We start from the raw sequence: 25,550 nt of genomic DNA, 5'->3' as shown, positions 1-25,550 counted from the left end.
ATAGGCCCTTAATCTTATTAGAATATAAGCCCTTGATAACAGGGTTTTTTGCCTTTCTTTGTACCCCTAACATTTAGTTATTGCCTGATACATAGTAAGTGCTTAATAAACTTGTTACCTGACTGTCTAGAATTTTTCTTTACGTCTAAGGTCTCCTCCAGGTCTGATCCAAGTGCCATGGAACTTAACCCTAAGTGTCAGAAATCATGACCTTAAGTGGGAGAATTTGCCTATTCAGATATTCACTATTTCACTATTTCAGATATTTCAGCTTTCTCTCTTCTGAAATAAGAGAAATGGATAAATGTCCAACTTTCTGGTATTCAGCTTGCCTTAGTGGAGAGAGGGCTGAATTTGGAGTTAGTCCAGACCTACTTGATGCTTGCTGTATGACCACAGGCAAAACACCTCTGAGCCTCATTTTGCTCATCTGTAAAATAAAGGTAATAATATCTGTAGTACCTTCAGGTCCTGGTATAAGTTGTTCATGGCTATTGTGTAACTGAAATGAGATGTAGTATGTAAAGTACTTGGTAAACATTATGGCCATAAATTCATGCATATATAACTGTATCCTTTAATATTTGGAAGAAGTGACAAGAGGAACATTTATATCGGATTTTATTTTCAATAACAAGCAGGAGTTGGCTGCTGAAGTAGAAATCACATGAACCTTGGAGGTAAGAGATGATTCTATCACTGATTTTGCATAACGGAAAGGAAAGTCAGACAGAAGCTCATGTATAACTTAGATTTTATGAGACTTGATTTCGCAGCATTCAGAGGACAGAATCCAATGGTCTAATATTTTGAAAGGGAAGTTGTAATACGGATAGCAAGATTTCCAGGACATTGTGAGTATGCCAGTAAAAACTGATTCAAAGAGAGCCTTATGAGCTAACCTATATACATCTCATGCTGTTCCATTTTTCTTACCTCTGAAATGACATTCAAACCAACCAGACAAGTAAAACATACAGGGAAATAAAAAGAAGGGAATAAGCATTTATATAGTCCCAGACACTGAGCCAAGTACATTAAAACAAAACTGAACCTCACAACAATCCGGTGAGGTAGGTTGTGTTATCCTGTACCATTTTACAGTTGAGAAAACTGAGGCAAACAGAGGTTGTGACTTGCCCAGAATGATACAGCTAGGGAGTATGTGGGGACAGATATGAACTCAGGTTTCCTGACTCCAGGCCCTGGGCTCTATTCTATTTTGGCACCTAGCTTCCTTAATAAAAAACAACAACAACAGAAACTACTGTAAGCTTTATAATGTACATATACCTAATAAGCTCATTTTCTAGGGCCTCTATGCTATTACATGAAATCAACACTAAAGGAAGGCAAATGTATTGGAAGTTATTTCCTAACAAGAATTCTTCACACTTATATAACATCCCTTATTCTGTCTCTTAGGAATTCTTTCTAACCTCTATTGCCATTTGCTTTTTTCTCTGTGTTGTTTTTTAAACGAGTTGCAGGATCAAATAAGTGCTGGAGTCAAAATGATGGCAATCCTCCAAAGCAGACATCAAGAAGGACTGCTGCAGCACTTGGCAAACAGAATCCCTTTCTACCTGTTTAAAATCTCAGATCTGGATTCTGCATAGGCACCTGCCATTTTCTATAGTTCTCTCATCCTTTTTATTAGCGGTCTGACAACATCATCTGACTGACTGCTTGCTCTTAGATTGTGTTCGTTCTTATAATGTAAAAAGACAGAGAATATCCCTGAAGACAAAACCTTAGCTTCTTTTGCTCTAGACTGTTATTTTGCCAAAGTAATTCTCCTTGAATTTTTATTTTAATATTTCAAGAGAAAATGAGATTGGCCTCTCTTTGTAAATATTTTGCATCACAAATATCCATCTGTGAGAATGGCCTACTAAATACGCTTGAAAGACACACTGTTTTATTTTAGAATATTCCTGTTTAAGTATAACTGACATCGGGGAGATTTTCTTTTGGAATGATAGTCCTGGATGGCAGAGGAAAGGCAGTGAGTTCTCAAACTCATGACAAGATCGCTCCAAAAACCATCCAAATAATGCCATAGGACAATGTATGGAGCAGCAAAACACAAAGAAGAATGTGCTGAAATCATCTTCTAACCAAGAATGGCTTGGAAGGTCAGTAGGAGGGAGCTGCTGTGCTGACAAAGGAGTGGAGCCCAACACCACAGTCACCCTGACACAGACCCAGTCCCAGGAAGGCCTCACCAGAGAAGGAGACCCCCAGAGCTTCTGAATCAGCTGCAGTGCTGGTATCGTCTGGAACTGGGCTTGCAGTCTGGTGAGAGGGCTGAGACCTGGGCAGGGGGGAGAATATAGGGGTCTATACTAGTGCTGAGGCAGAACTTGGGTTTTTCACCCCTGTTGGGAAACAGGAGGAAGGCTTGAGTAGCAGTGGCCCAGGTGGGGGAGGGGCACAGGCTCATTGGAGCTGACAACCACCACACACAAAGCTGGTTGATTAGCAAGTTGACCTGGAGTCATCTACTGACCAGGAAACAGGCCAGGTGAGTGAAGAACCTGATCTTCCTTAAATCATACCACCTGGGACTTCTGAAGCTTGGGATACAGCAGCCTAGAAACAGTGCCCCACTTTAAGGAGCTAAAAGTCAAGTAAAAGAAAGGCAAGATGAGCAGACAGAGAAAGGTGAGGACCATAGAAACTTTCTTCAGTGCCAAGAAGATTGAGGTGCCCCCTCAGAAGAAGATGTCAATGTCAGGGCCCCTATATCTAAAGCTCCCAAGAAAAATATTAATTGGTCTCAGGCCATAGAGGTGCTCAAAAAGGACTTTGAAGATAAAGTTAGAGAGGTAGAGGAAAAAATGGAAAGAAAAATGAGGGTGATGCAGGAAAGACATGAGAAAAAAGTAAACAGCTTGAAAAGCCAAATGGAAAAGCTCTCTGGTAAAAGTAATTGCCTAAGAATTAGGATTGAACAAATGGAAGCTAGTGATTTCATGAGAAACCAAGACACAATAAAGCAAATCCAAATGAATAAAAAAATAGAGGGCAATGTAAAATATCTTCTTGGAAAAACTGCTGACCTGGAGAGATAATTTGAAAATTATTGGTCTACCTGAAAACCATGATCAAGGAAAAAGCTGAGATATCACCTTCCAAGAAATTGTTAGGGAAAATTGTCCTGATATCCTAGAAGCAGAAGGTAAAATAGAAATTGAAAGAATCCACCAATCACATCCAGAAAGAGATCCCAAAAGGAAAACTCACAGGAATATTATAGCCAAATTCCAGAGCTCTCAGGTCAAGGAAAAACTATTGCAAGCTGCCAGAAAGAAAGAATTCAAGTACTGTGGAGCCCCAGTCAGGATAGCACAAGATCTAGCAGCTTCTACATTAAAGGACTGGAGGGCATGGATTATGATATTGCAGAGGGCAAAGGAATTGGGATTACAAAACAAGAATCACCTACCCAGCAAAACTGAGCATCTTTCAGAGGAAAAAATTGGACTTTAAAGAAAAATAGGACTTTCAGGTACTTGTGATGAAAAGACCTGAACTGAATGGCATACTTGACTTACAAATACAATACCCTAGAGAACCATAAAAAAGTTGGAGTTGGGGGACATACCTGGGGTCATGCAGTGGGTGACTGTCTTGTGTCTGAGGCTGGGTTTTAGCTGGGATACCCCTGGGTCCAGGGTGCATGCTTTGTCAACTGTGTCACATAGCTTCCCTATGATGATATCTTTAGGGTTAAAGTGAGGGGTGAGGGGAATGCCCTGGGGGAAGGGGAAGGGCAGAGGTGAATCCTACATGAAAGAAACAGGAAATGGCTTATGCAGTAGGGGAAGAGATGGGGGAGGAGCAGGGCAGTAAATGAATTTTACACTCATCAGAAAAGACTCAAAGACCTTAAACTTATCAGAGTTGCCTCAAGGAGGGATTAACACACACACACACACACCCAATAAGGTGGAGTAATCTATTTAATTTGGGCAATAAATGAGCCTAACACTCAGCAGAATTGGCTTAAAGACCTCCATCTCATCAGAATTGGCTCAAGAAAGGAATAGAATAAACACTCAATTGGGTGGAGTAATCTCTTTAACCTTGCAGGAAAAGAGGAGGGGAAGGGGATAAAGAGAGAGGGGCAAATAAAGGAAGGGCAGATTTGGGGAGGGGACAGACAGAAGCAAATCCCTTTTGAAGAGGGATAGGATGAAAGAAGATGGATAATAGAATAAATATCATGGGGAAGGAAATAGGATGGAAGGGAATAAGTTAACAATAGCAATCATGAGGGGCAGCTAGATGGCACAGTGGTTAAAGCACCGGCCCTGGATTCAGGAGTACCTGAGTTCAAATCCGGCCTCAGACACTTGACACTTACTAGCTGTGTGACCCTGGGCAAGTCACTTAACCCCCATTGCCTGCAAAAAAAAACACAAAACAAAACAAACAAAACAAACAATAGTAATCATGAAAAAGAGAAAAGGGGAAAAATTGTACAAAAAATACTTATAGCAACTCTTTGTGGTGGCTAAGAATTGAGAATTAAGGGAATGTCCATCAATTGCGGAATGATGGAAGAAGTTGTAGTATATATGATTTTAGTGGGATGGTATTGTGCTATAGGAAATGACAAACAGGATGATCCCAGAAAAACCTGGAAAGACTCATAAACTGAAGTATGGTGAATTGAGCAGAGCTGGGAGGACATTGTGCATAGTGACAGCAGTATTGTTCAGTGAGCAATTGTGAATGACTTAACTACTCTCAGCAATACAATGATCCAAGATAATCCCAAGGGACTAATGAAGAAGCTTACTATCCACCCCCATAGAAAGAACTGATAAAAAGAACACTTGTGGATTCTACATATGTAACCTGGTTGCTGTCTTGTGGAGTGGGGAGGAGAGGGAGGGAGGGAGAAAAATTTGCAACCCTAAATCTTATGAAAATGAGTGTTGAAAACTACCCTTACATATAACTGGAAAAAATAAAATAAATGTTTGTTGGGGAAAAAAAAAAGAATAACTGACATGGATATAGCAATTAAACATCACATACATATTATCTCACTTGAATCTTATAACTTGAGAGAGGGACCAGATATATTTGCTATTTGCAAATGAGGCAATTGAAGCTCTGAAAAATTAAGTTTCTTACTCATGATTACAAAAGTAACAAGTATTATAACAGGATCTAAATGCTGCTCTTCTTGAATCAAAGTTGAGCACTTTATCCACTAGATAGAGTGGGACAGCTAGGTATCTCAGTAAATAGAGTGCCAGACCTGAAGTCAGGAAGACCTGAGTTCAAATGTGGCCTAACATACTTATTTTCTATGATCAGGAAGCTCAGAAATTTACTTAACTCCTGCTTGCCTCAGTTTCCTCATCTATAAAATGTAGTTAATAGCATCTACCTCCCAGGCTTGTTGAAAGGATAAAATGAGATAATTATTGTAATGGTCTTAGTACATTGCCTGGCATATAGTAAGCACCATCATCATCACCACCACCACCATGACCATCATCATCATCCTCTGTAGATTATATCGAAGTAAGACTGGGCAATAGAAATAGTCCCTAATTAATTAAATGGTTGTATTTTAAGCATGTGTTTGATGTTAGTTTTTTGAAATTCTCAATATACCTACAATATTCTTTTTTTTTTTTACATAGAATGAAGTTCCAAATGAAATTACAAGAACCTACTTAACCTTCCATATAACTGAAATATAATATTAACTCTTATAGGAATTAACTATGTAATAATTTATATATGAAAATTGATTTCAAATTCCAATTTAGGATTCCATTTTCCCCAAGGTTCTTCCACTCGTTTTTAACTAAATGTTAAATAGAGATTAAAGAAAAAATTCTTATTCCTGTCATTAAATCTATCTTCTTTTTATACAGTTCATTTCCTTCTCCTAGCTATCCCTCTGAATCCCTCAATATTCAGCCCAGTGATTACTCCTGTTATTAGTTCTCTTGCTCCTCATATTACCCAGTATTTATTTATCTGTTTTATATTTTATTGCTGAGTAGAATGTAATGTCATTGAACATAGGGACTCTTTTTAATTTGATCTTTGCATATATTTGCATAATAGTGCTGTATATAGGGCATGTGTTTAGTCAATGTTTCTTGTTAGTTGCAGTGAGCAGGTTTTCAAAAAACAGTCAATTTGGCATCCTGGCCTGGCCTCTATTATATTTCTAAAATACAATTCAATTTTTTACTTTCTTCCATGAAGCTTGGAGTATTGAAGCAACAATAGTCCTGATATAATGAGAGCTATATTCTAGGGTTGGTTTCTTTTATACCAAAAATATGTACAAATGTGACTAAGTAACAAGAAGCATATTGTGCTTTACTAGAACACAAGAGAGAACACACATACACACACACACACACACACACACACATGCCCAAACACATGCCCAAACACATGAAGAAAATGAACTATGTGTCAGTAATAAAAAGAAAGTCCATACTTTTATTCTCTCTTTACTTGCTCAACTGTATACACTTTTCTGCTTAGGTTAACAGTAAGCCCTAACTATTTTCTTACTTCATTCATCTCACTTGGGAAGTGAATGTCCTCAAAATTAACATTATCCCTCCTATAATCTCTTTATGCATATCACAAAAATCCAAGTATTCTAGAATAGGAAGATCTTATAGAAACAAGGTTTTTATGTGGCAATACGAGGGAAGAGTAGAATAAATGCAAAAGCTGTCAGTCTTTGGTAGTCATCATGGAAGTGCAACAGTTACATATAACAGAACAGCTTGATGAGAGGAGGCAGAAAGTTTCCCTATCACAATTTAGTTCATCTTCTTTAATTTGAGGAAGAACACTGGGAAATTTACACCAGCCAGTTCCAAGACAAGCTCAAAGAACAGTCATAGGATTTTGGACACAAGTTAGATTACAGTTAAATTGAAATACAGGGGAAACAGTAGAAGGCAAAGTAATTAAGAGAAGAGTGAAGACAGTATATTTCTTTTTTTTTTTTAGTGAGGCAATTGGGGTTAAGTGATTTGCCCAGGGTCACACAGCTAGTAAGTTTTAAGTGTCTGAGGCTGAATTTGAACTCAGGTACTCCTGACTCCAAGGCCGGTACTCTATCCACTGCGCCACCTAGCTGCCCTTTTTTTTTTTAATTGGGCAATATATTTCAAAGAAAAATCCAAAAAACATACTTGATCTTAGTTGGAGTGCTGTAATGCTTTGGTAAAGGTTGGTTGAGAACTTCTTAAGTACTGATTAAAATAATTACTGAAGGGAGCAGCTAGGTGGCACAGTAGATAAAGCACCAGCCCTGGATTCAGGAGGACCTGGGTTCAAATAGCGACTCAGATACTTGACATTCACTAGCTGCGTGACTTCGGGCAAGTCACCTAACCTCCACTGCCCTGCAAAAAGGAAGGAAGGAAGGAAGGAAGGAAGGAAGGAAGGAAGGAAGGAAGGAAGGAAGGAAGGAAGGAAGGAAGGAAGAAAGAAAGAAAGAAAGAAAGAAAGAAAGAAAGAAAGAAAGAAAGAAAGAAAGAAAGAAAGAAAGAAAGAAAGAAAGAAAGAAAGAAAGAAAGAAAGAAAGAAAAAGAAAAAAAAGAAAAAGAAAAAGAAAAAGAAAAGAAAGAAGAAATTCCTCCCCCCCCCAAAAAAAAATCCCTTTAAAATAATTACTGAAAAAATTGAAAAAAAATCTGCATAGATACTAGATGAGAAACCTGGTTGAGAAGGGCAATATTACCACCCTCCAAGGGAGAGGCTTACTAATCACAGCGCCTACAGTAGTAGATGAAGGATAGAATAGCATGTGGCTCTGATATTGCAGAGATTATTAATTCCAAAGGAAGACCATTATAAATTAGAAAATAAGGAGAAAAACACTGAAGTTTAAAAGTATTGGGTTCAAGAATAATTGGGTCATCAGCACTGATATGATCTACCTCTTAGGAAATCCAGCACAAAACTTTACACTCATATAATTATAGTCATGATTGGTTATGATATAATAATGATACTATTAGTATTTTTCAAATTGTATTCTTGTCTATTATCCTTTTCTGATATTGCCTTTCTCCTACCATTGACCCATCAACTATAACAATAAAATCAGTTAAATAAAACTGAATGGCACAGTGCCACTATATAGAACAAGCCATTTCTATAGTTCTTTATACCTCTTTACCCTAGAGGAGGGAAGTATGTTTCCTTATCTGTTCCCCAAGATGGAGATTAGTCATTATAGAATTAATGACATTATTGTAAATATTGGGCAGGGCAATATTAAACAAGATGTTCTTTTATAATTTCAGTAAAAACTTCACACATTTCATTAATATACAGTGAGAAGTAATTTAATTCATTCTCTTTTCCTTCTGGCATATTTCCACCATTAGAGATATACCTTTGAGTTAAGGAATTCTCCAGAGAAAAATAATGTTAAAAGTTATCTTATGATAAATAGAAAGTTAATTATTAATCTATTGTTATACATTTTCATATTAGCATCACTTAGGTGAAATGAAGAGACTGGAGAGAGAACAGGCAAGCCTGAGTCGAAACACCAGACATTAAAAGGCCAAACTTTTTTTTTTTTTTGTAATCAGGCAACTTTATTTACATCCAGTAAGTTTGTTAGGTGTATTTTTTTTTGGCCTATATTACTGTGGCTTCATTAAGTAAATGGGAATGGTGAGGATTATTGTTTATATTCTTCCTCTCCATAGAGTCCTACCTTAATCCATGTTTTTCTTTTCTTTTTTTTTTTAAAGCAACAAACATTTATTTTATTTTCCTGTTACATGTAAGGGTAGTTTTCAACATTCATTTTCATAAGATTTAGAGTTGCAAATTTTTCTCCCTCCCTCCCTTCCTTTCCTTCCCCCTGCACAAGATCGAAACCAGGTTATATATGTACAATCCACAAGTGTTCTTTTTATCAGTTCTTTCTATGGGGGTGCATAGTAAGCTTCTTCATTAGTTCCTTGGCATTGTCTTGGATCATTGCACTGCTGAGAGTAGTTTAGTCATTCACAATTGCTCATTGAACAATACTGCTGTCACTATGCATAATGTCCTCCCAGCTCTGCTCACTTCACTATACATCGATGTTCATTAGTCTTTCCAGGTTTTTCTGGGATCATCCTCTTTGTCATTTCCTGTAGCACAAGACCATTCCACTACAATCATATAACACAGCTTTTTCCATCATTCCTCAATTGATGGACATTCCCTTTATTCTCAATTCTTAACCTCCACCAAAAGTTGCTATAAATATATTTTTGTACAATTTTTCCCCCTTTTCTCTTTTTCATGATTACTATTATTAACTGTTTCCCATCCATCCTATTCCTTTCACCATGATATTTATTCTATTATCCATCTTCTTTCATCCTATCACTCTTCAAAAGGGATTTGCTTCTGTCTGTCCCCTCCCCCTCCTATTTTCCTGCAGGGTTAGAGAGATTATTCCACCCAATTGAGTGTGTACATTATTCCCTCCCTGAGCCAACTGCAATGAGATTAAGGTCTTTGAGCCAATTTTGAGGAGTGTTAGGCTCATTTACTGCCCAGATTAAATATATTACTCCACCCAGTTGGGTGTGTCTGTTAGTTCCTCCTTGATGAGTATAAAATTCATTCACTGCCCTGCTACTCTCCCATCTATTTCCCCACTCCATAAGCCTGGAAAAGGGCCAAACTTTTTGTTTGTTTTTGGTTTTTTGTTTTTACAGGGCAATGAGGGTTAAGTGACTTGCCCAGGGTCACACAGCTAGTGCCAAGTGTCTGAGGCTGGATTTGAACTTAGGTCCTCCTGAATCCAAGGCCAGTGCTTTATCCACTGCACCACCTAGCTGCCCCAAGGCCAAACTTTTTAAAAGAGGCAATTTAGAGAATGGTGAAAATAGTGACTCCTAGGTACTAACTATATAGCTACTGAAAAGCTAAATGAATGACAAAAGAATTGTTTTTATTATCTTCTACTCTCTCTGTACATACATACATACACACACACACACACACACACACACACACACACACACACACCTGCTATGATTATACAAACATCCAATTAATTTTCAATCTTCTGCAACCCTGGCTTCTGTCCCAAACATTCTATTCAACTGTTATCTCCAAGATCACCAATGATATCTTATTAAACCAAGTCCAGTATTTCTCTATTTTCATCTTCCTAGATGTTTTATACTTTTTGACAGTATTAGGTTGAGCAAAACATTTAATCTATGTATGCTTTAGTTTCCTATCATCAAAACGAGGAAAACAGAATTTACAGTTTAATCCTATGTTGTCATAGTCTATCCAAGAAATACTTATGTAGTAACTTTGTGCTCATTTTATATTTGCTTATAGATTTTCAGAATGTGAAATGTACAAACCTTGAAGCTTGCATTCAGTTTTACTCACTTTACCTAAAAAAGAGAAAGAAAAATAGGAAATTTAAGTAGAAACCAATCTGAGCAATAATGCCAGTAAAAGGGCAGTTTATGATCTAGTTTATGAATAGATTAAGAGTGATTTAATTATAAAAAATCACCCTAGGTTTAATTCAAGTCAACAAACATGTTCCAAGCAACTGTTGTATAAGGTCTTCCATGGCTAGTTAGTTGTTTGAATATTTGTGCTTTGTAATAAACATTAAAATATTTTTTGAAGTGAACTTTGTGAATTACAAATTATGAATAACAAAGTTGTGATACTGTAAAGAAGGAAAATCAATGAAGTTAAAAATCAACCAGATCAAAATGTAGAAAACACTTTTGTTTTCAGCACATAAATAACCACTGGGAGTAGACCATCATTATCTTTCTATCCTTATCACTTTGGGATAAATTCTAAGGACTTCACAATTCATTTAATGGTGTGTTAGTTTTTTTAAACCTCAATTTAAGGAAGGTAATGGAACACAAGGTTTCTTATTGCTGTTTCTTCCTTTCCCTTCATCCAAAATCATTTCCTCTCTCATGGAAATAGTAATAATTGTGTTGTTTATGACAATTGTTCTATATTACTTATGGAAATTATAACTATGCTGCTGAATATTCAAACGGCAAGCCAATTTCCTCATGGAAATTGTAATTATGATAATGCAGTATTACCCAACCAATGTTTTCCAGCCATTGTTTTCTTTGAGGATTTGGGCATGTGGGAGGATACATGCTGTTGGGTAACACAGATTGTATATCAGACTGACCATATAGCTTTAACTTGTTTTATGTGGAAGGCTTAAACAAGAATTCACTGTCAAAATCTGTTTCTCACCAGGATTAGTACTTTGGGCAAAATCAGGATAGCTGATATAAGTTTATATATCACAGTTATTGGATGGACATTACTTCCCTCAGCTCTACAAACCTGAATTCCTGTGTAGTGCTGCCTGTTGTATGGTAGGTACCTTGTGACTTGGTGGGGACTACTGCTTCAGCTAGAGTGGTGATTCTCAATTTGCTTCTCACTTCTCACTTCTCACTTCTCACACTAGGTGAGTAGGAAAAAAAAAGTGGTAGCACATGAGAAGAGAGCAATAATCCCATTTACATGAGTAGAAGGAACAGAATCAAAAACCCTCTTTAATGATTAGTTACAGAACAATGAGGTATAATTTTAAGTCATAAATATCAGGATTTTACCAGGTATGAAATTGAGTAAGATTTTTCTGATAGCATCCTGTTCATCATAACTTTTATATAGTACCTTTTTTTTTGCTTTGAATAAACTTTTATCTTGCAAAATATATGTAAAAACAAATTTTAACATCAATTTTTTAAAACTTTGTGTTCAAACTTCTCTTCCTCCCTCCATTCCCAACCGCTACCCATAAGAACTCAAACAATTCAAAATGTTATACATGAGTAGTCATGGAAAAATTTCCATATTATCAAGTTGTGAGAGAAAACAGTAAAAAAACAAAACAAAACAAAACTTCAGATTAAGGAATTGACAAAGAGGAAAAGAAAAAATTAAAAATGTTTCCATCTGTTTTCAGATACTATCAGTTCTTTCTCTGCAGATGGGCTGCAATCTTCATAAGTCCTTCAGTGTTATATTGGTTATTGTCTTGCTGAAAATAACCACATGCTTCCCATCATATCATCCCCCACTACTGATGTTTTATATACAGTACATTTCACTCTGCTTCAGTTCATCTAGGTCTTTCCAGGTTTTTCTGATAGTATCCTGTTCATCATAACCTGTATGTAAACCTGGAAAGACCTACATGAACTGAAGCAGAGTGAAATGTATTGTATACAAAATAACAGCAATAGAGTAAGATGATCTGCTGGGAAGCATGTGGTTATTTTCAGCAAGGCAATGATCCAATATAACCCTGAAGGATTTATGAAGATTGCAATCTATCTACAGAGAAAGAACTGATGGTATCTGAAAACAGATTGAAACACTTTTTTTATTTTTTACAATTCCTTAATCTGAAGTTTTGTTTTTATCTCTTTTCTCTCACAACCTAGCTAATGTGGGCATGTTTTCCATGACTACTTATGTATCACTTATATTGAATTGCTTGAGTTCTTGGGGGTGGGGATGGGAAGGGAGGGAGGAAGAGAAGCTGGAACACAAAGTTTCAAAAAAATTGATGTCAAAATTTGTTTTTATATGTATTTTGGAAAATAAAATTTTAAACAGAAAAAGAAAAGAAAAGAAATTGAGTAAGGGAAATTACTCAAACTCACACTGAAAATTTGTTGATTACCAATTCAGGGGAACATATGATTTAGAGTTCAATGAGACTCTAAAACTTAAAGATTACCTAGTGTGTGTGTGTGTGTGTGTGTGTGTGTGTGTGTGTGTGTGTGTCTGTCTGTCTCTCCCTCTTTCATCAGCTTTTTTGACTCTAGACCTAAGGGTTATATAATTTTCTAGTCCTATTTATACTAACTTTATTTCTCTCCTAATAACTGCTAATATATTTTTATGGGTCCCAAAGTATAGGATCATATATCCAGTGCATCTTTTTGATGAGAAAGAAGAAAAATTTGAGAAAGATATTTTATTTGACCTTAGTAGGTTAGAAAGGAGGGGAGCTAAAAATGCAGAAAAGAGATCTTTTTTTTAATGTCATTAACAACATTAAGTTTTTTTCCCTGTATTTTAAAATTTTTTTCTAGCAGACAATTTACATAAAATCCCCCTTTAATTTAGTATGACAACTTCCCATGATAAACTACTTAAAGAGCAGCTTTGGTTAAGAGTTTTTATCTATTTTGTCTATCAAATTTTGCTACCATGAAAAAGAAGTTATTCTGGCTCCCTCCTCCTCCACATTGTGATTGCATAGATTGAATGCTGCATAGAGCTTTGCAATATTCGATACAGATGGAAACACTTTAAATGGAAGAAAGCAAGTCCACAGGAGGAAAATTTAAACAGAACCTTTCACTCAAGGACTACTCTGAAGCATCACACTTTCACTCAGAGGGAGCCAGTGTGTCACTGCAGAGTGCTATAGCAAGGAAACATTCAATAAATTATTTTTATTAACTGAGTCTATGGACAGTCAGTACTATTTTTTTAGCAGGCATAGTTCAGTTTTTTCCTTGTTTATATAAAAAATAAAATATGTGGTTGCCACAGCAGCTGCCTGGGTCTTCTGGACAGATATGTGTGTATGAATCTTCACAAAATGTTCGATGAATTCCTGATAGGGAGACAGTGAACACAGTCTCCTTCCTCTGGTCTGGGGTCAGACAGCTATATGTTTTAGAGATGGCATCAAAGGTAGCTTTAGCAAAGTTGCCTAGAATAGCAGTACAACCCCTTACAGAAGTGTAGCAGTCATCATTTCCAACCATCATCAGGAGCTTCTTAGTCACAGGATCTGAAACAATTCCAGGACCTCTAGGGGCAGGTCAAGGTGCACCAAAAACCTATCTATGATTCATGTACCCCAAAATGATTCCTCCTGTATATGATCAGATGATGAAATTAAAGTGACCTATACTCATATGAAAAAAATGCTCTAACTCACTCTGTGAGGCTTGCCAATTTTGTTGCTGTCATAGCCATATCACACAGGAATGATGGACAGCTTGGCCAGAAGGATAGGACCATGAATAGCTGTGGCTACTTCCTTAGAGTACTTGACACCAAGGTCAATATGGCCATTGTAGTCATCAATAACCAGAAAAGCCTTGAACCTGGTACTTTGTCCAGCTCTAGTTTATTTCTGAACAGATATGATTTTCAGAACCTCATCCTTCAATGAAGACCCAGGAAGACATCTATGATGTCAGACTTCTTGATAGGAATGGAGAAAGGATAGATCTCCTCCAAAGACTTTCTCTTCATGTCCTTACCTAGATGGCCCAGCTTAGTGACAGGAATAGACTCCTTATCTTTGGCCTTTCCTCACCTGGCCTTGACCATGTCCCTGACCCCAACCCCCACTGCCAAAGGAACTGTGGAATTCCCCTTGGCCTCAGATTCTGGGTCCCTGGACCCTCCTACAGCACCAGCATCATCCACCTGGTGTTCACTCTAAGTAGAAGCCAATACTATTTTTCTAATGAATAACATTACATTGTATACAATTATTCAATTATATATCTTATGTGATTAATTAAATTCTTTAAACCTCAGGGAAATAGATTCATTTCAAGGCATTGTAATCAAATGAGTGTCTGTGGGAAAAGATATCTATCTACATAAATCAAATTTCAAGTTCTAATGTGCAGCTATGATGCAGATTGGAAGAAATTGACAGAAAAAGAAAGGCTGGATATAGGGGAAATATTCCCATTCTATTCTTTAGTGGAGCCTGTGAGGGGAGAAATGCTTTTTTTATTCTTCTCACACATTTAGTACTCTTGTTCAGTGGGAATAGGACTGTGAGAAGCCCTAAATCTAACTTGAAGGAGAGATAAACAGATTAAATTAGTTCAGGACACATAGATTTATAGGCAAAATACTATTCTTTTCAACAAATGTGTATTACACTACTACTATGTTCAAGGATCTGTATGTAAGATGTGGGATAGCAAAATATTCCTTGACTCCAAGGAGCTTATATCTGAAAAGAGGATAAGATGCGTGCTTGCATAAATGTAATATAATGTAGAATGTGATAACAGCAAAGGAGGTATCCAGGCATATTGCAAAGACATTTTAAAGGGAAATGTCATTTTCAACTCTAGAAAATCAGGGAAAGCTTCATGGATAAAATATTGATCAAAGGTAAAAAATTTAGTAAGTGGAGATATAGGGTAAATGCATTATAAGCTTGAAATCTGCACTGCATGGATACTTGGAGGTAAAAGAGGATGCAGCTAGATCAGGGAACAGTCAATTTAGTTAGCTGTAGAGTTATGTTAAGGGGACTACTGTGAAATAAAGCTGCAAAAGTAGTTTGGAGCATGGTTATGCAGGGATTTAAAAGCCAGACAAAGGAGTTCATATTTGAATCTGGAGACAATAAAGAACCAAGGAAGGGTTTTGTTTTTTGCTTTTTTTGTTGTTGTTCTTGGGGGTTTTTTGTAGGTAGCAAAGTGGATAGAGCACTGTCCCTGAAGTTGGGAGGACCTGAGTTCAAATCTTCCCTCAGATATTTACTAGCTGTGTGACCTGGGGAAAGTCACTTAAACCCAATTGTCTTAAACATCTGGAGCTATCTCCAGTTATCCTGATATATATCTCGTCACTGCACCAGGTGAATCTGGAGGAGTGAGGTTGGTGACCTTGCACAACCCTACCTCACACGTCATAACATCACCCCAATGTCATGGAACAAAGGACAATGTTCAGGAACAAAGGACAAACAACAAAAACAACAGGTTCAGAGCTATGTATATGAAGATTTTTTTTGGTAGTTATGTGAAGAATAGATGAGAAGGGTGGGACTACTGAAGGGAAACTACTTCCAAGGTGATTACAATACTCTAGGCAAGAGATAATAAGGCTCTTATCTAGGTTAGTAAATATGAAAAAAGAGGTAGGGAGGAATCGAGAAATATAAAGCATGTGAAAACTGTAGGACTCAGTGACTGATCATATGAGAGGGGGAAAAAGTCAAATATGAATCCAAAATTTTTAGTCTAGGTAACTGGTATATTATCAATAAAAATATAGAAAAACAGGAAGGTGGGGTACTTTATTTTAAGAGGAAAATGATCATTTCATTTTCAGACATATGCTTGGTACTTAGTTACTTAATAAATTCATGCTGACTGAAATGCACTGAATGTGATGTTTTTTATAGGACATTCATTTAGACATGTTCAGCATGCAACTGGAAATAAAAGGCTGAACACAAGGAGAAAGAGCAGGCTTCAAAATATAGATATTTAAGTGATCTTCAGAAAAGTAGTAACTGAAACCATGAAAGTAGATGAAATCACTAAGGGAGAATTTATAGATCATAGATCACAAAGAGAATAAGACCAAGGACAGAGCCTCAGTAGGGAAAACTTTACCAAAATGTGTGGTGTGTGTGTGTGTGTGTGTGTGTGTGTGTGTGTGTGTGTGTGTGTGTGTGTGTGTATGTATACATATTAGCCTACTAGAGTAGAAAGATTGATTGAAAGAAACGAATTTTAAAAGGGTAGGAAGAGAGTCAGGAGGGTGAGTGAAATGGAGGTCAAAGGGGGAAAGTGTATCAACAGGGAGGGAATGGTCAGTAATACAGAAAGGTCAAGAAGGAAGAAAACAAAAGATAATATTAATTAGCCATTAGGAGGTCACTGATGAGCTTCAAAGGACTTGTTTCAGTAGTGTGGTGAGAACAGAATTAGTTTCCTTGTGGCTTCAGAATAAATGGGTGGTGAGGAATTTGAGGCAGTGAATATAATAGGGAAAAAAAAACCTATAAGATATGTGGTAACCTCTTCTTGTTCTTGGTGCATTGAAATATTTGTGTCTGTTGCTAATTGCTAAGTTCAAAATAAAATTTAATATAGCAAAAGAATAGGGGGAGTCCTATGAAATAATGCTGCTGAATTTTTATCTTTTTTTTTTTTTTCCGGGGCAATTGGGGTTAAGTGACTTGCCAAGGGTCACACAGCTAGTGTTAAGTGTCTGAGGTCAAATTTGAACTCAGGTCCTCCTGAATCCAGGGCCGATGCTCTATACACTGCGCCACCTACCTGCCCCTGAATTTTGATCTTTTGAAGTAACTTAGTATACTGTTTAAATTTGAAGGTGAACAAATCCAGGTCCAGAAAACATTAGGAAAGGAAATTATTTTAGAATCCTTAACCTAACCTTTCTATCTTCTTCCCTCCCACCCATATCTGGAGGTGAGCCTGCTTCCCCCTTCAGGTCCTAGAACTTTATTCTTTAAGTAGCTTTGTTTTAGGGAAACAGAAAACAGAAAAAGAATTAATAGTGTCATCTTCTATTGTTGGTAAGGCATAAATGCTTAATTTTCAGCATCAATAACTTGAACATATTGTCTTTTATTCAGATGTGTTTTTTTATTTACTCTATCCTTTTTATTATCAAGTAAAATGAGAAAAAAGAATTTCCTTTAAAATTTAATCTATCAGCAAGCACCAATATGTATTTTGGAAATTAGGGATAGACTTTTCCCATTTTAATAGCCAAAATTATATGGATATTGAGATGTGCAGTCTTGATGGTAACCCCTAATTCCTCCCCGTACTTTGTTTTTGGTCCTTGTAGGGACCTAAACAACTATCTACCTGAGATATTAAGTACTTCTCTTGGGCAGGATGAACCATAGCATGACTCAGCTGTTTCCCCTAGAGGGCTATTACTGGATTATGGAAAGAGAACATTCTGAATTACCAATGACCAGCTATAATTGAAGGACATGGAACCTTCCACAATCATAGTACCTTCAACTTTGGATGGCTCTATATATGAATTCCCCTAATTTTGATTCCTTTTCTTCCCTTTCCTTCAAAAATCTCATGATGCCAGGAATTCGGAGTTAATTTTCACCATACTCCCATTTTCACCATACTGTTGACTATACCATGTGTGAAGAAGGCCTCCTACCAGAAAACATTGGCATTAATGTGATTCCCAGACAGGCCAACAATCTAGCATTCAGAATGATGGCTTCCTCAAACCCCTGGAGTCCAGGAAAGAGAAATAGACATGGGTTGTTCAGGTATTATGGAATAGTGAGATTTGAACTGGAAAATGTAGAGCAAGGAGAAGCAAAGTAAGTCATATAAGAACTCTCAGATGCAAAGAGGGTAGAAGGAAGAAACATGTAAAAGGAACTCCTCCTGTTGAGGAGTGGTTATCCATTTTCCTCCTTGTCCTGTACATACTATGTAACAGTACTGACCATTCCCTTTCACTTGATATTTTTTCCTCCCTGGACCTGAGAGATAGGATACTTTTATTTTTCTTTCTGCATTTCAAACCATTCCCTCTGTTTTCTCTTACCAACCCCTGAAAGTGATTGTTCTCATATTTTCTCCTTTTACAAGTTTATGACTTCAACAGTCAGTTCTATGAAAATATACACACACATACACACACATATATATACACAAATACATAAATACATCCAGATTCATATGGACATATATACTTATATAGTCAAGACCTCTAAAAAGTCTTTATTTTATGAAATTAGTATATTTTGTCTTTTATTATCAATATATTCCTATTTTAATTAAGAATTTCCCCTAATCACAATTATACAAGATACTTCTTTCCTTTCTCTAATTTACTTTTAATGACTCTTTTTTAAGTACACACAGCCTATACCCTCCCATTTCTTTCTCCCTCTCTCTCCCCTTCCCATCCTCCCTCCTTCTTTTCCTCCTTTCCATTCCAAAGCATCCTTAAAATTCATTTTAAATATACCTTTCCTTTACAAACCTTTCCTTTTTGTGTCTACACCTGTTATTTCATTAGCATAGAGAACTACAAGTGAGGAAATTTTCACTGATGTTGATGGCAAATTTCTACTCTTAAAGAGTGCTTGGTAACACACCTATGCATTTATTAAGTACTTAATAAATATATTATCTACATGTATTATTTAAATTAAAATGTTTTGCTATGACAGAACATTTTTGACAAATAGCAATTAGATATTTGGGAAAACCAGTGAAGAGAATTGGTGTATAAAAGCAATACTAATTATAGTCATTTATACGAGCTGCTTACCCTTTATATAAAACTAGAAAGCAGAATGATGATGGATGGTTATATCTATCAATCATTAAATGGATCAGATTAACTTGTGTGGGTGTGAGTGGGCTGTAGAATAATACCAATCAAGAATTTTTTTGAGAGAATGGCATAAAGAATTTCATCAGAGAGATGTACATAAAGAAAATAAAGTGGGCCAATCATGTAGCAAAAGTAATGGTTAACTGACAAATAGCCTTTCTATTCTATTGTTATCCATGTCATATCAAGAGCACTTGAGGGAGGCTCTGAATATATATGCTGGGTGGATAACAGGTGGAAGTTTTACAGGAAAACAAGGAGAAGGGTAGGACAGGGTTAGAAAGCATGGATGGATTATCGATTGTTGGAAGCAGCACCTCAATTTATGAACCGTCAGCATATCATAGATTTATAATGATAGATACAAATATTTACTTAATATTTCTCATTTATTTATACTACTGTACTCTAATTTTGGATAACCCAGTTTATCTTTTCTGGTAACCTGATTTATCATTTTTCATTTAATTATCATCTTTATGAAGATGATTACTCTATTTATCTATCTATTTATATCTCCAACTCTAGCTTCTCTTGTCAGGTCCAATTCCTTATGACCTATGAGGCAGCTAGATGGAGCAGTGGATAGCTCACTGGCCCTGAAGTTGGGAGAACCTGAGTTCAAACCTCACCTCAGACACTTACTAGCTGTGACATTGGGCAAGTCACTTAAACCCAATTACCTTAAACATCCAGTGCCGTATCTGGTCTTGCTGATATTTCTCTCACCCACCACTGGACCCATATGGCACTGGAGGAGAGACTGAGGTTGTTGACCTTGCACAGCCCTCCCTCACTTAAATCCAATTCACCGCAAGTAATGACATTACCCCACTGTTATGGTCCTCTTCAAGAATGAAGGACAAACAAGTTATTACCTATAGCTCCTGTAGACATCTCAAATGTTTATATCCATAACAGAACTCAGCAGTCTCCTCCAGCCCAAACTTTCCATTCTTTCAAATTTCAAAGTATCACCATCCTTATGATCTCTCAAGTTCTCAGCTTTGGCATTGTTCTTTATTTCCCACTGTACACATTCGGTAAGTTGTCAAATCTTATCTATCTCCTCAACATTTCTTGCATCTGATATCTTCCCCTTAAAGCTATTGCTACTTCTCACTTGGATTAATGTGATGTTTTCTGAAGTGGTCCCACTGCACCCCTCTGTCCCCTAGCCAATCTGTCTTCCACTGAATCCCTGAGATGATTGTCTGAAAGCACAGATATGACTTATTCATTCCAGTGACTACCTCTACTTCTAGGATTAAATGGAATCTTATCTGGCATTTAAAGCCCTTCCCAGCTAATCTCCAATCTACCATTCCAGCCACATGTTACACTACTTCTCATCAATCCAATTCATCCAATAGTAAAATCCAACGAACATTTTTAAGTGTGTATAACATGCCAGATATTGTACTAAGTACTAGGGACATAATAAAAAGAAAGACAGCCCCCTTCCCTCAATAAGCTTCCAATCTAAAGTGGAAAAAAAAGCACACAAAGGGAGGCAGAAGGTGGGAAAGGGGACACTAGGGGTTATCTTACTCCTTAAAACTGAAACCAGGCAGATGCAAAGTAGAGTGATCAAAGAATCTAGTTTTGGCCCTCTATAAAGGAAGGTATTGGGGGGGGAGTTTGGTATTCTGAGTCTTTGTTTTGTTTTTGGCTTTTTAGCAGGGTAATGAGAGTTAAGTTACTTGCCCAGGGTCATATATCAAGTGTCTGAAGCCAGATTTGAACTCAGGTCTTCCTGAATTCAAGGCCAGTGCTTTATCCACTGAGCCACCTAGCTGCCCCATGGGCATTTGGTATTCTGCCCTCAAATCCTCCAAACAGAGGAGGGAAGAAGGAAGCTGAGGGAGGTGGTCTATCAAGTCTTGATTTGGTGGTAGGTTTGAAATGATGAGCTTATCCTGTGAGGGGTATCTTGTTCCAAGGAGTAGAAACCAGGCAGGGCATTAGATGCAAAGCGAAGTCAACATACTGTATCTTTCCAGTCTTTTGATACATAACCTACTTCAAATACTAACCAAACTGACCTTGCTGTTCTTCACATACAACACTCTATGAAATGGCTTTAAGCCTATGAACTGGTAGCTCTCTGTGTATTCTTTCCTTAAATCTTAGATGTCTTAGTTTTCCTTCTAAATTCAGTTCTTTCACAAACTCCTAAATAAAGACATTCCACTCTTCATTTATTTCTGCTATTCCTTAGTTTAACACTTTTATTAAAAGCAATTTAAATATCCCTATGCTAAGGGTTGAAATAGATATAGAAGATATCTGATGGTTTCTTCCCTTGTGTAGCTTCCTAGGATGAGTATCATACATATTAGACTACTTGAAAAATAAAGCAGTTTGTATTCTGAAGTACAAATACCTTTCTTTATATATATATATATTTTTTTATTTGGAACATATTTCTCAAGCACATACTGCATATAAGAAATTGTCATAGGTATTATAAGAGTTAAAAAGATGAATAAGACAAGATTCATGTTATCAAGACACAAGTACAGAACTAATCACAGTCTTGGAAGTATATAATAATTGTGATAAAATTTTGTCAGTGTTACAGAGGAATAAATTTCTTTAGAAGGGGGAATTTATATGAGAAGAATTTATTCAAAGATTTCATTCAGTAGAGAAGATTCTTGAAAGAGTTTTCTTAATGAATGGATAGAAATTGTCAAAGACATAGGAGAGGGTAGGATTTATAGCTGAAGAGGAAGGCAGTGTTTGATCAGGGATCATAGTGAAGAATTCACTTTGGATAGAGCTTAAGCCACCTGTCAGTAAGAAGTGGAGCATAAAAAAGAATGGAAAGCCACACTGAGGCAATATTGTAGTGGCCCTAGGGAATCTGAACTTTTGCCTCCGTGAGATGTTAAGACCATCTGAATCCCTTACAATTAAGTCTTTCTTCATAATCTCTAACATTTTAAGGAAACCAAACAAAAAAGCTATTATGAAATCACTTGATTTTGAAAAATATGACACCTTTAAAGCGGAAAAAACACTTTATTCTTTTATTATCATGTTTAATTGGTTACTTTGATAGCTTAAATTAAATATTAAGGATGTAAAAATAAAGTATTAATACCACTCTATTTTTATTTTTAGGACAAAGCAAGAGACATGCCCAGAATCACACAGGTATTAAGGGTCTGTGGTCAGATTTGTTCTCAGGCCTCAAAAACTCCAGTCTGAGTGCTCCGTTCACTGTGCCACCTTGATACCCAAGGCATTTTTGAAAGGGGAGCAATCATTGAATGGACTTTTCCCAACCATAATAGGATATTAATCTTATACAATAATGATAAAAATACCAGGTGCCCTACTGGAAAGAATAGCTTATACAGAATGGAAATAATCCCTTTGGAGCCCGGGAATGGGGCCTGAAGAAGTTGTGTTGAGTCAAGGCTTGATATCAGACAAGGATACCCCAAAGGCTTGAAATACTGAGAACACTTACCACCTGCAGCACCACCTTTTACTTACTTAGAGCAGGATCTGGACTGAGAAGTTCATCCTGCAAGGCTACCAAAGCAGTAAGGCATAAGCTAGCGCATGTGCAAATAGTTTGAAACCAGGAAGTCATGACCTTTAACTCACTTATATGATTATAAGTCTTATAAGTAAAATAAATCAAAGAAATAGGAGATGCTCCTGTATGCAAAAAAGAAAGAAATTACAGTAGCTCTTTTTATCATGGTTAAAAAATACAGCTACTAAGAGGATGTCCATTATTTGAGGAATGGCTAAATATGTCATAGTAGATGAATGTGAGGGATTACTATTGCGCTGTAAGAATTGAAAAATGAGTAGTTTCAAAAAGACATGGGGAGATGTAAAGTGATATAGAGTGAAGTAAGCAGAACCAGAAGAGCAATTTACAATATCAATATTTTTTAAAAGAACAATTTTGAGGACTTTCATAAATGTTTGAAAAATGAAATAAATAGAACAAGGAAAACACTTATACAATAACCATGATGTAAAAACAACTTTGAAATCTGTAAGAACTATGATAAATTCCAGAGGACCTATGATGAAACTTGGTATTCATTACAGATATTTATAGTATAGAGACATGTATATAATGTATATAATTTTACAATGTGCAATATACTATATTATATATAAATATATATTACATATTGTATGTAATTCATACACACAATAAAAACATCAATAAGGGAATTTGTTTTGCTTCAGTATGCATATTTATTATAAGAAATATTTTTATTATTTTTCCAATTATGTAAAGGTGGGAAGGAGAGAGAAAATATATTTTTGTTAATTAAAAAAAATAGAGATGTGAGGGGGTTCTACAGATTTGAAATATTGTTGTTGTTGCTTTTCTTTGTCCTTCATTCTTGAAAGGACTATGACACTGGGGTGACGTCATGACTTGCAGTAAATTGGATTTAAGTAAGGGAGGGATGTGAAAGGTCACCAACTTCATTCTCTCCTCCAGAGCCATCTGGCTCCAGTGGCAAGATATACACCAGGATTGGAGACATAGGAGAGGGTAGGATTTATAGCTGAAGCATACATGTTTGAAGCAATTTGGGTTAAGAGACTTGCCCAATATCACACATTAAGTTTTTGAGGTGAGATTTGAACTCAGGTCCTCCTGACTCCAGGACCAGTGCTTTATCCACCTAGCACAACCTAGCTGCCCCTTTAGAAATATTGAATGCAGTTTCAGATGAGGTCACTAAATTATTAGTTTTACTTAACTGTTTTACATTGTTACAAGATATCTCTCATGAAGTAGGAGTATTATACATGTTTAGAATGTGGAAAAAAAAACTTAAAAAAAACCCAACAACCTAGAATATCCACTAGTGGAAATCAGTTTGGCTTCTTTGTGCTAAATGCTAATCTCACTTAACATTGAGTCACTAAATGTTTTCTTTTTTTTTTTCTTAGAAGTTTTCTTAATATACCTACTGGACTCTATTTATCCTCTGAGAAGTAAGGGGTTACTGATGATTTTTGAGCAAAAGATCATAGATTTAAAGCTGAAAGAGATTTCAGAGGTCATTTGCAGACAAAATCAAAGCCATGATTTAGAAAGGTGAGTCAGATAGTGGTTTTCATGGAAACCAATGGTGAGACAATTGCAAGTGTTCTGAGATTAAATAATAAAAAACTTGACAATGGTAGTAGAATTTGGAAAGAAATCAAAAGCACAGTTGCAGAATCCTTGGTCCAGCTTCTGTAAGTCAGGACCATTTATGGTGTGATTGTGTATATACAATTAGGAATTAGGAATTTTGGTATTACTTTTTTTCTATATATAATATGCATATAGATATTTATATGTACCTGGACTTGTTTGGGAATCTTCAAAAAGTGGGAAAAAATGCTAATAACAGGCTTAAGTAATGTAACTATGGTGTTCAGAATAAAGAATATGATCTTACTGATTTATATTCTGGCCAGATCACACCTGAAATAATATGCTCAATTTTCTGCTTCTGCCTGCTCCCGATCACAAATGTTCCATCTTTCATGACGTTACTTTGTCTATTTTTGTATTTACCTATCTTGGTATATGTTATTTCTCCCCAGTTGAATATAAAGCCCTTGAGGGCAGAAAGATACATAATATAAGTGCTTGTGGGTTTTTTTGTTTGTTTTTGTTTTATTTTTTTGGCTGGGCAATGAGGGTTAAGTGACTTGCCCAGAGTCACACAGCTAGTAAGTGTAGTGTCTGAGACCAGATTTGAACTCAGGTCTTCCTGAATCCAGGGCTGGTGCTTTATCCACTGTGCCACCTAGCTTCTCCCAATATAAGTGCTTGTTAAAATGATCTGAGTTTAATATTGCAAACTACATTTGAGGATAGCATTAAGAAATTAGACATTACCTACATGAGGGCTATCAGGAATCACTATTATACAATAAGTTTTTTTCCTCTTTTAAAATATACTAAGATTTGCCAGAAATATAATTATTGGCTATATGCCTCTATATATCCTTCTAGAACTTTATATTCCAAATTCTGTTCTTCTTTAGAGTTGCAGTTGTCAGGTCTTATATGATTCAGATTGGTATATGGGCACTTTAAGTCTTTCTTTTGGGATGCTTGCAGAATATACATTTTTAACTAACTTGATAGTTCTAGATTTTGGATATGACATTCCTGGCAGTTTTCATTTTGGACTTAAAACCATATCATATGAGGATTAGGTGAACTTAGAAATATGTAACCTGATTGTATTTTCTAATATTTGGAGGGCTATCTTATGAGAAAAGCATGCAGACTTATGCTGTGTTCTTCTATTAAAAAAATAGGTGCAATGGAATGAGAATTAAATGAAGATTTTAATTCAATATAA

General features: G+C 36.3%; 1 protein-coding gene and 1 pseudogene across 7 annotated transcripts in view; both read right to left on the bottom strand.

Annotated features, from left to right (window-relative positions):
- The window catches only part of LINGO2 (leucine rich repeat and Ig domain containing 2), a 1,558,843-nt gene that overhangs the window by 486,449 nt on the left and 1,046,844 nt on the right, over positions 1-25,550 (bottom strand). For 6 of the 7 annotated variants that reach the window (XM_043976351.1, XM_043976354.1, XM_043976350.1 and 3 more), the window contains one exon: positions 10,404-10,436. The exons of the other annotated variant lie outside the window; for it this stretch is intronic. The gene's annotated coding sequence lies outside the window, so the exon portion shown is untranslated. The remainder of the gene's footprint in view (positions 1-10,403; positions 10,437-25,550) is intronic. 7 annotated transcript variants of the gene reach the window in all.
- LOC122751760 lies at positions 13,421-24,722 on the bottom strand (annotated as a pseudogene).

The sequence above is a fragment of the Dromiciops gliroides genome, chromosome 1 (genome assembly GCF_019393635.1).
Source record: "Dromiciops gliroides isolate mDroGli1 chromosome 1, mDroGli1.pri, whole genome shotgun sequence".
NCBI lineage: Eukaryota > Metazoa > Chordata > Mammalia > Microbiotheria > Microbiotheriidae > Dromiciops > Dromiciops gliroides.
The sequence above is the reverse complement of the archived record's forward strand: the minus strand, read 5'-3'. Positions and strand labels throughout refer to the sequence as shown.